At 45.1% G+C, this 11,065-nt stretch overlaps 1 long non-coding RNA gene across 1 annotated transcript; it reads right to left on the bottom strand.

Annotated features, from left to right (window-relative positions):
* Window positions 1-1,853: 1,853 nt before the first annotated feature.
* On the bottom strand, window positions 1,854-4,984 carry LOC139078740 (uncharacterized). Its single transcript, XR_011531782.1, has 3 exons — window positions 4,703-4,984; window positions 4,380-4,600; window positions 1,854-3,756 (listed from the first exon to the last, which is right to left on the bottom strand). It is a non-coding gene; the product is annotated as an uncharacterized lncRNA (long non-coding RNA).
* Between the last annotated feature and the right edge of the window lie 6,081 nt (window positions 4,985-11,065).

Below are 11,065 nucleotides of genomic sequence, written 5' to 3'. Positions count from 1 at the left end.
CCATCGTAGATGTTTAGAACCCTGTCATAAATGTTTAAAACGTTACCATAAATGTTTGAAGCCCACCGGTCAAAACCTGTCCTACCAGCGTTTCTGTGTGCCTAACCTCTAACAGCGTTTCTGTTTTCCCTCACCTCTTAAATTTCCCCAAATCCTGAATCATGGAAAGAGATCTGAGAGCACACACACACACCGTCTCCCTGCAGATCAATCTCACAGAATAACAGCTGATTTCTCTCCCCAAGGCTGATGCCATAATGAATTGGCTTGTTTACGCACATTGGGCAAAGAACTCCAATTTTGCACAGTAACGGTGATGGAGATAAAGTCAAATAAATTAGAGTTTTTCTGGGAGACTATGTGATCCTCGAAGCAGAGACATTATCTTATTCCAGTTTGTACCCCTGGCACACAGCAGTGCTAACACACAACAGTGTAACCACAGGAACAGGAACAAATTTGCTGCCCCAAAATATGCCTCTTTGGCATAAGAATTATTTTAGGGTTTTTTTCTTTTTTTGGAGGAACTTTAGCCCTGAGCTAAGATCTGCTGACAATCCTCCTCTTTTTACTGAGGAAGACTGGCCCTGACCTAACATCTGTGCCCATCTTCCTTTACTTTATATGTGGGATGCCTACCACAGCATGGCGTGCCGAGAGGTGCTATTTCTACACCCAGGATCCGAACCGGTGAACCCCGGGCTGCCGAAGTGGAACGTGTGAACGTAACCACTGCGCCACTGGGCCGGCCCCTAGGCTAGTTATTTTAAAGAAACAGCAGATACAGGGAAAGCTCTGAAAACCTAGTAGAAGTTACTCATTTATAAGGGAAACACATTTATTTATAAGAGAAATTTTCACTTGTAAGGGTGCCTTCCTTTCTGTGCCAGGAAGGAGAAGACGGCTAAATCTCTAGAAACTCTTCCCAGTAGAGAAGGCGATGACTTAGACCTACACAACAACTCGACCCTTGTTTACTGTGCTGACCTCATCTTATTGACAGATGGTAAAGCTATTTTTCAGGGGCTGTGAGCCAGCCAGGAGTATGTGCAGAAGAGAAAATTTTGATCTGCTGATGGAAACCCATCCTGCCAGCACTTCTGCATACCAGCCTGCCCTCCCTGATCCCTTAAACCTTACCCCATACCCTGGATTCGGGAGACGGAGTTGAAAGCCTGTCCTTCTGCCTCTTTACCAATGAATTGAGTGACAAACTGTTTCTCTCAAAGACCGGCGTACTGCGGCAGCAGCTTCTTTGCACATTGGATGGCAAGCCCTTGCTCAGTAACAGGAGCTGCTCCATAAATATTTGTGGGGCCTATTTGCTCACAGAAATCATTGTCTACAGCTGAACAAAGCTGGGCTGTATGCATACAATCTAGGGAAGAATTAGCTGTGCCCTATAGTTACAATGTTGCCTCTGGCCAGGGGAAGAAATAACCCCCATTACAACAATGATTAGCATTTACCAAATACATACTGTTCTTCAAGTCCTGTTAGAAGCACTTGGTGTGGATCAGCTTTAATGCCCTTAGGTGCAGCTTTAATCCCCTTAAGTGCCGTAACAACCCTGTGAGTTGAGCACTATCGTTATCCGTTTTACGGAGAAGACACCAAGCCACGGAGAGGTAAGATAACTGGCCCTAGTTTACGTAGAAACTGTCTCCAGAGGTCTGTTCGTAACCTCCCAGATTTCAGCAGCCTGATCCCTCCAGAACAAGGCACAAGGAGAGCAAATTAAAACAGGGGCTTTCAAACGTTTTTGGACTGCGATCCACAGTAAAGAAAAAAAATAAAATTTACACCAACACCTCTTTATAAACCTGAAGCAAAGTTTCAGGAAACAATACTTATCCAAATTACATGATATTTCCAGCATATTCTAATTGTTACTGCACCAGGTTCGTTTTTCCTGCCGCCCGGAAAGCCAAACACGGAGACGACGAGATTGCTGCAGAAAGAGGGTTTTAACACAAGGCAGCCATGCGAGGAAGAGAGAGCATGGGTCTCAAATCCGCCTCCCTGAAAACAGGGAGTCAAGGATATTTATGCAGTAGGGGGCAAGGTGGTCTGAAATGTCGAGATAGGTGATAGGAGGTGAGGAGAGGTGAGGTAACTGATCTGTGCAAGCGTAGTCAGACGTCATGGCTCTTCATAGGATGCATGCTCCCAAAATGGTGGCATTAGCATGATCTGAGGGTGGAATTTTTAGCCTCTTGATGTCAAAAGGTTGCCTTCCTCTGCCCCTCTTTTGGGTCCCTTCGCTACGCCAGGCTGCCATCTGGGGTGGAGTCTCTTTACGATATGGCTCCAGTTCTCTCTGCATATCTGGTCCCTGGGAAGCATGCACCCTTGCCCCCTTCCGCTCCCCCTCCATTGAGAGTGAAAGTACCACCTTCTCTCTCTCTCTGCTCTGTTGTCTCAGGCCAATCTAGCCATTTTCTCACACATTCTTATGTCCACCTCCCAATGGAGGGGACATAGCTCTCTGATTGATACACTTGAAGAGACAGAGCACACTGATGTTTACCTCCAAAGGAATTCTCCCTCCTCCTCACTTCAACTCCACTTCTCTGTAGATAGGAGGAGGGTGATGGGCAGAACAGATTTCACATTCTCGTAGCAGGACCTGGGTTTTGTAGGACCTAGTAATGGAATTTGGGGGCTTCAGCATCACCTATCACAAAGATTTCACCCTTGGCAGACTATTCCAAAAGCAGAAGGGAAAGAGCAGTTCCATATTCACATCATTTCATAGATGGTTGGGCTCTGGATAAGTGAAGGGAATGGGAAGAGAATGAGCAGGGCTTGGAGTCTGGAATAAGCCATCCGAGTTTGGGGATTACTGGGGAACATGAGCTTCCCGTGGAGAGTCGTGTATGATGGAACTCTACAGGGAACAAGGATGGAGGTCAGTGGAATAACAACAGGCAACCCAGCCCGCCAGGGGCTCTCCCTGACTTTAGTTGACCGTCCTGCTCCAGTCTGTGACCTGGACCCTTGGCACACCCTTCAGACTGAGAGACCTGGTTCCTGCCCACAATGCGTCAATTTGATTAAGGCTTCTGTGTTTGCAAACTTTCTGCCTTTTTGCTGCCTCATCTAAAAGTTTGATCTCAGTCTTACTATCCTTGTGCTTGAAACACTCTAGCAGTAGAGGCAAGAGCCAGGCAAAGGGTGAGCCCCCATGTCCTGCAAAAGCTGCCAGCTGGTGGGCCTAGGGATGGTCCTCGCCCACCCCTCCACCACCCATAGCTCCCAGGGTCCCATGTACACAATTCCTCCAGGGCCAGGCAGCTGCGCCTGAGTCTACTCAGAGTGTTTCCCTCCTGAAACAGGTTGAAGACCAGGGTTCCACGCTCAGCTCTGACATTTTCTACCTACACAGTTTGAGTTGGTCTGAGTTTATCTTTGACTTTCAGCGTCTTCACCTGAAGTGAAGTAACGATCACATCTATCTAGACGTCTCAGACTTGTTGTGAGGAACAATGAGGTGACGTCAATAGAAGCACCTTGAAGCTCCTGTTGCTGCAACCGCTGACCTTTACCCCTGGTCAGTGGATGAAATGGAGAGAATGTCCTCACTCACGCCCTGAGTCGCTGCAGTGAAACACGGGACCGACTCTGCTTCTGAATGGTCAGTGTGCACCTCGTCATCTGTGTTTGACTTTCAAAACTGTGTTCTTACAGAGAACATGGTATCTTCAACGAGGCAGTAATAGACATTTCATGTTATCCCTCTCTTTCCAAGATTGTCTACAAAGGAATGAAGAAAACAAACTTTCAAAAAGGGCGGAGAATCCAAGGTAAAACCTCCTTCCATCTTCTAAAACCTCAAAAAAGTAGTCAAACCAAATCTACAGGAAACAGTAGAGAACTGGTCTAGCTGGTCAGGCGAAGGGCCAGGGGAAAATCCTGGTTGTGAAATATGGTGGACATCTCAGAATATTAGTATTTGGTTTTGTTGAGTTCAGGAGACAGTTTCGAAAACAAAGCAAAAAACGTCATTTGACAGAAATACTGTGCTGGTTGGGGAGCATTTAGTAAACGAGAAATACCAGCAGATCTGTAAGCGGAACAACTCCTGGGCAACCGTAGGAAATCGTGAAGGCGCAGAGAGGCCAGAACTCTGGGGTGGACGCGGACCCGCAGGGAGGGACTCAATCAGCGCGGGTGTTTGTTTACACGGCTCCCAGCAGAACCCGCCCAGGCAGTCCTCTCAGTCCCCAGAGGGAGCGACTCCTCCAGGATTTAGACCCACCCACTTCCAGAAAAGTGCTTGTGATACCGTCTGTCACGTGTACAAAGTGAAATTGTTGACATGAAAACAGAGAATGTGGACCTTGAGGGAGGAGGAGGCCGGTGGGCTCATTTCTTACCCATGGGGGCTTTTAGTCAGATGTGGTCCTCGGGGGACCCCACAGATGTAAACAGTCAGGATTCCTGCCTCCTAGTCAGCAGGGCGAGAAGGAGCAGAGGCCCCTGGCTTGCCCATCGCCCGGACGCTTCCATGAGGCCCTCCGGCTCTCTGGGGAACATTTTGAGACTCAGGGCTCCAGGTGATTATAGCGCCTGTGATTGAACGTCAGCGCTGAACTTCCTGCAAATCAGGGTAACCAGGGAAACACTATGGATTAATTTTTTTTCTTCTTTCGATAAAAGAAAACAAAAGGTTTTAACAGGCTCTCTGGAACATTCTAACATAATCCATATAAGAAGTGCTTTTTGGAATGGCTGAAGAACTGGATGGATGGCATGTGCTCAGATCACCATTTCCTTCAGGTTAAATAACAGCAATGGCTATTTATCCCTTTTTTCCCCTCTTTTACTGCCCAGTATTTACCGCGTCCCCCTCCCCCCTCCCCACCCCCTTAAGTTAAGGGAATTTATTTCCCACTGCATAAGCCTTGATGGAAAATGTGTCTCTCTACAGAAGGTGAAATAGCCAGGAACTCCATCTCCCAGCCCCCCTTGCAGCTAATCCAGGGGCACGTGATCAACGCTCAGCCAATCAGATGCTAGCCATAGAAAGATTAGTTTCCAGGGAAACAGGGCCAGCCAGCTGCGTGGAGGACGTGGTTCTCGTGGCATTCTGGCTCAGCAGCGGTGGGCGTGTCCTTGAGGAACTGGCTGTGGGGTGACTTTGGCTCTGGCTCTGACCCTAGTTTGGGGGTCACCTTTTCCCACCCAATTTCCAGATTTCCCATCCATTCCCTGAGCTACCCATCATTTTCCCAATAAATTCCTTTCCTGTGTAAATCAGCCAGAATCCATTTCTGTTGCTCTCAACCAGTTAGATTCCCAACCAAAATGGTAGCATATGAGGCTTAGGTCTGCTGTGGGAAATACAAGATAATCCAGTGCAGTTGCATAATCCTTGTATTTGACTGAAGAGAATTCAACTATGTGGCTTCATTGGAGAAGAGCATGAGAGAGGAAAGTAAGATTCTTTTATTTGCTCAGTTATCCTCTCCTGTTCGAACTCAACCAAGGCCTCTACTGTCCCAGAATAAGGAGGCCTTAGCTAAAAAGCAGAGACACAAAGAATTAAATCTTAGGTGAGCTTCAGAAGACCCAGGTTTTGCAATTTAAAGACAAGAAGTTTGCGTGGGTAGTTTTGACGTCTATATCCGCTTTTGGCTGTGCTTGCTGACTTTACAACCTAACCACCTCCTAAGATGAGGCTCTGTATAGACAGCAATAGTGAGCCCTCAAGACTCTTAACTGTGCAGGGCTGGCACCCGCACTTCCCCACACACCCCTCCGCAGCTCTGCCCTCCCCATTGTCCTGGGTAACCCAGGGAACTAGAACTGGTTTAGAGGATTGATCCTAAGAAACTCCATTAAGACCAACATCCTGGAGTCAGGCAATCTGACATCTCAAATCCAGTTCCAAAGAGAAAAAATTACAAATATTTTATAGATGACTACTTTGTTCATATCTTCTTCACTCCCAATTCAACCGCTCACACCTGTTTAGAGAGAAAAGAGGAGAAGAGAGAGGGGAAGACAGAGGGGGAGGGGAGGAGAGAGTGAAGGGAGGGAAAAGGAGAGGTGGGGAGGAAGGAAGAGGTCATCTATTTGAAGCCCCACAGCAGGGCTGCTGTCTTAGTCTGTTCAGGCTACTAACAAAATACCAGAGGCCGGGTGACTTTTAGATGACAGAACTTTATTTCTTACAGTTCTGGAGGCTGGAAGTCCGAAATCAGGTTCCAGCGTGGTCGGGTTCTGGTGAGAGCTCTCTTCTGGGCTGCAGACTGCCGACTTCTCACTGTATCCTCACATGGTGAAAGACAGCGGGGGAGCTCTCTGGGGTCCTTTTACAAGGGCACTAATCCCACTCATGGGGCCCCACCCTCATGACTTAATCACCCAAAGGTCCACCTCCTAACACCAGCACCCTAGGGGTTAGAACTTCAACATGCGAACCTGGGGAGGACACACACTTTCAGTCCCCTTCCAGCGCTGGCATCCTGTGCTCACCTACAGCTCCAGCAAAAACCGGAAACATTTTCAATGCACCTGGACACTTGGATTTGAAGATGCCAGTAGCACTTTAAATCTATCCTATCCTCCCCGATTTTAACACCTCTACTTCAAAATTAAATGTTCACATGAATCACATAAAACCTGCATAGTAATGAGGAAAAAGAAGGTTACTAGCTCACTATGCCCCAAAAAAGGTTGAAAAAAACTCCTGACTCAGGAGGTGGCAAACGTAGGCCTGTGAGCCCAAGCCTTCTGCTGCCTCAGTAAAGGAAAGTTTGGCGCATAGTCACGCCCATTCATTTACATATCGTCTATGGTCGCTTTTTCACTTTGGCAAAATTTAAAGAATTCACTGCCCAGCCCTTTACAAAATGATTTGTCAATCCTGGGGCCGGCCAGGTGGTGCAGTGGTTAAGTTCGCATGTTCTGCTTCCGGGGCCTGGGACACAACGGTTCAGATCCCGGGTGCGGACATGGCACCGCTTGGCACGCCATGCTGTGGTAGGCGTCCCACATAGAAAGTAGAGGAAGATGGGCACGGATGTGAGCTCAGGGTCAGTCTTCCTCAGCAAAAAGAGGAGGATTGGCAGCAGATGTTAGCTCAGGGCTACTCTTCCTCAAAAATAAATAAATAAATAAATAAATACATAAATGATTTGTCAATCCTGCCTCAGCTAAAAGGAAAAGCCGAAGGCCCCTAGAACAGGGCCACCCCAAGTGTGATCTGCGACTGCTCCTGGCCTGTGAACTGACACTGAAACTCAGTGTTTAGAATCTTCTACAGCATGTTGACATTGCCAAGACATGCAAGTGTATGACTACTTTTCTTGTAATTTTTCTTATACGTGAGCTGCCACCACATCATGGCCACTGATAGACAAGCAGTGTAGGTCCGCACCAAGGAAGTGAACCCATGCCACCAAAGCAGAGCACAGTGAATTTAAGGCCACCAGGGCTGGCCCTCTTGTAATTAATTTTTATTGTATCCTTAAAAGTATTAGTTCATGAAGGATTAGAAATAACAACAAATTCTACAAGTCACAAATTTTCTACTAAAAAAACATGAGATAATTTAGTACCCATCATAGTGACTTTGACTCAGGCTCAGTAGATACCAAAATTTAGCCCTAGAGGTTTCAACCATAGCAGATTTTGCCTTCGAGAACAAAATGGAGCCGAAAGTGAAGTCAGTCAGACAGAAAAAGTCAAAGACCCTATGATCTCACTCATAAATAGAAGATGAAAACAACAACAAAACACTTACATATAGAGATTAGGTTGGCAGTTACCAAAGGGGAAGCACGGAGGGAGGAGGGCGGGCAAAAGGGGTGACAGGGCACAGGTGTGTGGTGATGGATTATAACTAGTCTTTGGGTGGTGAACATCATGTAATCTACACAGAAATCAAAATATAATGATGTATACCTGAAATTTATTTAATGTCATAAAGCAATGTTACCTCAATAAAAAATTAATTTAAAAAAAAACGGAGATGAGGGAGGCAGAGCCAGGTTTAAAAATTATTCGTCTCACAAGCTGGGTTCCCAGTGAAGCTTTCTCTACTTCTGTCGCTGTATTAAGACCTCAATATCAGAGATACATTTATTTCTAATTAATGTACAATTGCATACAGAGCACTTTCTTTACATAGATGCTGGGGGAACGAAAACACAGTCCAGGGCCTCTCGAAGCGTTCACTCTGGGTCAAAGAGCTAAGGCGATTATAAAAATGCGAGACACCGGAGTTTGTGGGAGGCTGCTGTGAAGAGACTGCTGTGGGGCTGGTACGGGAACTCATGTATTCATGAGTGCCACTCAAATATATCCATCTCCCTTCTGTTAAAGGCCTTTCAACCTAACAGACTAATGCAATTCGCTGAGACCTTTAAGGGAAGGTGACTGTGTGCAGGAATGCCATCAGGAAAGCCAGGCTGAGATGCAACTGCCCGGCAGCTCACTCCCTTTACAAGGGGCTGAGTCCACACGCCAGCGGGTCAACCTGTAGTCGGTGAGGGGAGATTCTTAGACCTAAATACTCATGTGGGAAATAACGGCTGAAAATCAATGAGCAATTATTAAAAGAATAGCAAACTAAGTAGGAGGAAAGAGTATCATATATAGTTATCCAGAAAGTTGGGAAACAACCAACTTAAACAGTATGTTAGTTCTATTTCAAGAAATATGCTCAATGCATTTTCACATAAAGTACCTCAAAATTAAGACAATGGATCCAATTGTTAATCTGAAAAAAGTAAATATACTATTTCCCTTGTGTGTTTCCAGACTTTTTAAATCCTCTATAGTTGAATTGTCTAATAGTCGTCACTAGGCACATGTGGCTATTTAAAGTAATTATTGGAGAGTGAAGAAATGGAATACTATCCTCATAGCAGAAAGTTCTATTGGACAGCACTGCTTTATAATGCGGTTTGTCTTTTTTTTTTTCAGATTACTAGTTGGACTCAATAAATTTAGACGTAGTTTACCTGAAAAGGTATTTGGCAATTGAACAAAAACATACTGATCATGTAATTTGAAAATATAATACACTCTTTAAAAATAAGTTTGTCTAGGTTTCCCAACGTTTTGAACACCATCTAAATATATAATTAACTTTTTAAAGGCTGATTTTTTTAATCAAGAAATACCTGCACATAATTTAAGGAATCAAATTACTCAACAAGACATAGTAAGAAAAATAGACATTAATTTGCCCCCATCACACCCCATCTCCCACGTCTTAGAAGCACTCTCCCCCTTTCCATGGTGTAACGTGTGTCTCCCTGTCTCTAAGGGAGATGCTCACACTGCTGCTGCTCATGTTTTCAGGCTGGGCATCTACCTACTCACTTCCCACTAAGGGAAGATGAGCATTTCTTCTCCAAACGCTTCCTACCGCTGCCCCTGCACACTTCCCATCTCCTCATCCTCCCAACAGATCTATTTCGTTTTATAAAAATTCAGTGCTGTAATTATGACCATGTAAATGATAGTCACAGCTGAGCTATACAGAACATTGTCTTATTTGTCTGTGCACAAGTACAAAAGCTTGATGAATTTTCACAAAGCGAGCACACGATGCAACCAGCCCCCAACTCTAGAAACAGGACAGTAAGACAGAAGCACCCAACCGCCTTCATGATCCTCCCGTCATCTCTGTCCTCAGGAACCATTCAGACCTTTTTTTGCTATAGTTTTGCCTGTTCTTAAAATTTATACAGAATCACACAGTATGTACTTTCTTGTCTGGTTTCTTTTGCTGTTCTTTTTCTAGCTTGAGATCAAAGTTTACATTATTGATCTTACCTAATAAATGTATTTAAAGCTATAAATCTTTTGAGGGAAGCATTAGCTGCATCCCTTTAATTTTTACATGTTGCATGTTGTTCACTTCAACATAGCTTTCCATTGTGATATTTTTGCATTTTTAAAAATATTAATTTTTCTCCATGATGTTGTGATCAACGTGTTCTTCATACCAATCCTTGGAAATCTGTTGAGACATCTTCTGTGTCCTGGACAATAGCTGCAGTGGAGGTCACCACCTGATTAGTTTATGATAATGCAGTCACTCTACAAGATCCATCAAATTTCTGTCTGGTCTGAACAGATATGCTGGGTGGCTTTACCCTGAATCTTTCAGGATTTCTGACGATGGCTCTCTGCAATTTCCCGAGATGTCGCATTGATTTGGTTTACTGTTCTGGCTTCTACTTAGCCCTCGTTACGATCAGGGAACCAAAGTGGGGATTCTGTCAGTTCTCAAGTATGTCTGTTCTAAATACACTCAGGACCAGGGGAAATTAGCACAGGGGAGGTCCACGGACGAACTGAGCCGCCTGGACACAAGCTGGGGCTCAGAGTCCATGTATGACCTGACCCAGAAGGAAGTCAACTGTCAAAGAAACATCGAGTCACAGCCACATCACAAAGAGTACAGAAGGTGACTTTGCAATGACAGGCAATAGGCACATGGCAGCACATTCATAGCCTTCGTCAGATCTGAGTTCACCAATTCTGTGTCTGAACCGTACTTAACCCGTCCATTGAGATTTTAATTTCAATCATTTTTTCACCATAAATTTTGACAATTCTTAAATCTGCCAATTTTTACAGAACTTTATTTTACCACTTTCGATACTCTTTTATTTCTTTGCACATATTAAACCGTCATTTCAGATTCTGTATCTGATAATCCCTACATCTGTCATCTTCCTAGGGCTTATTCTATAATTTTTCTTTTACTCTTGCTTACAATCGCATCTCTTTTTACAGCGTGGACTTATCTCCCAGCTCCGTCTCTGAAGGTCAGATTGGATCTCCTCTATCAGCCTCACATCCATTTTCCAGGTAAGAGGGAACAGGAACAGACTGGCACTTTCACGAGGAAAGCGAAACCATCCTCATAAATCCCAAGTGGACTTTGCTTTCATCTCCCTGGTCAGAACCGTGTCACATGCCAGCCCTGACTGCAGGCTTTTAGGCCTCCGTGGCTGAGAGCACTGGAGATGAGGGTTGAAAGAGCAACTGTGCGTTCCTGCTTACAGCAGAGCCAGGCCAGAGTGCCAGGTCACTG

The sequence above is a fragment of the Equus przewalskii genome, chromosome 22, assembly GCF_037783145.1.
Source record: "Equus przewalskii isolate Varuska chromosome 22, EquPr2, whole genome shotgun sequence".
NCBI classification, from domain to species: Eukaryota; Metazoa; Chordata; class Mammalia; order Perissodactyla; family Equidae; genus Equus; species Equus przewalskii.
Note: the sequence above shows the minus strand (reverse complement) of the source record. Positions and strands in the feature narration are given on the sequence as shown.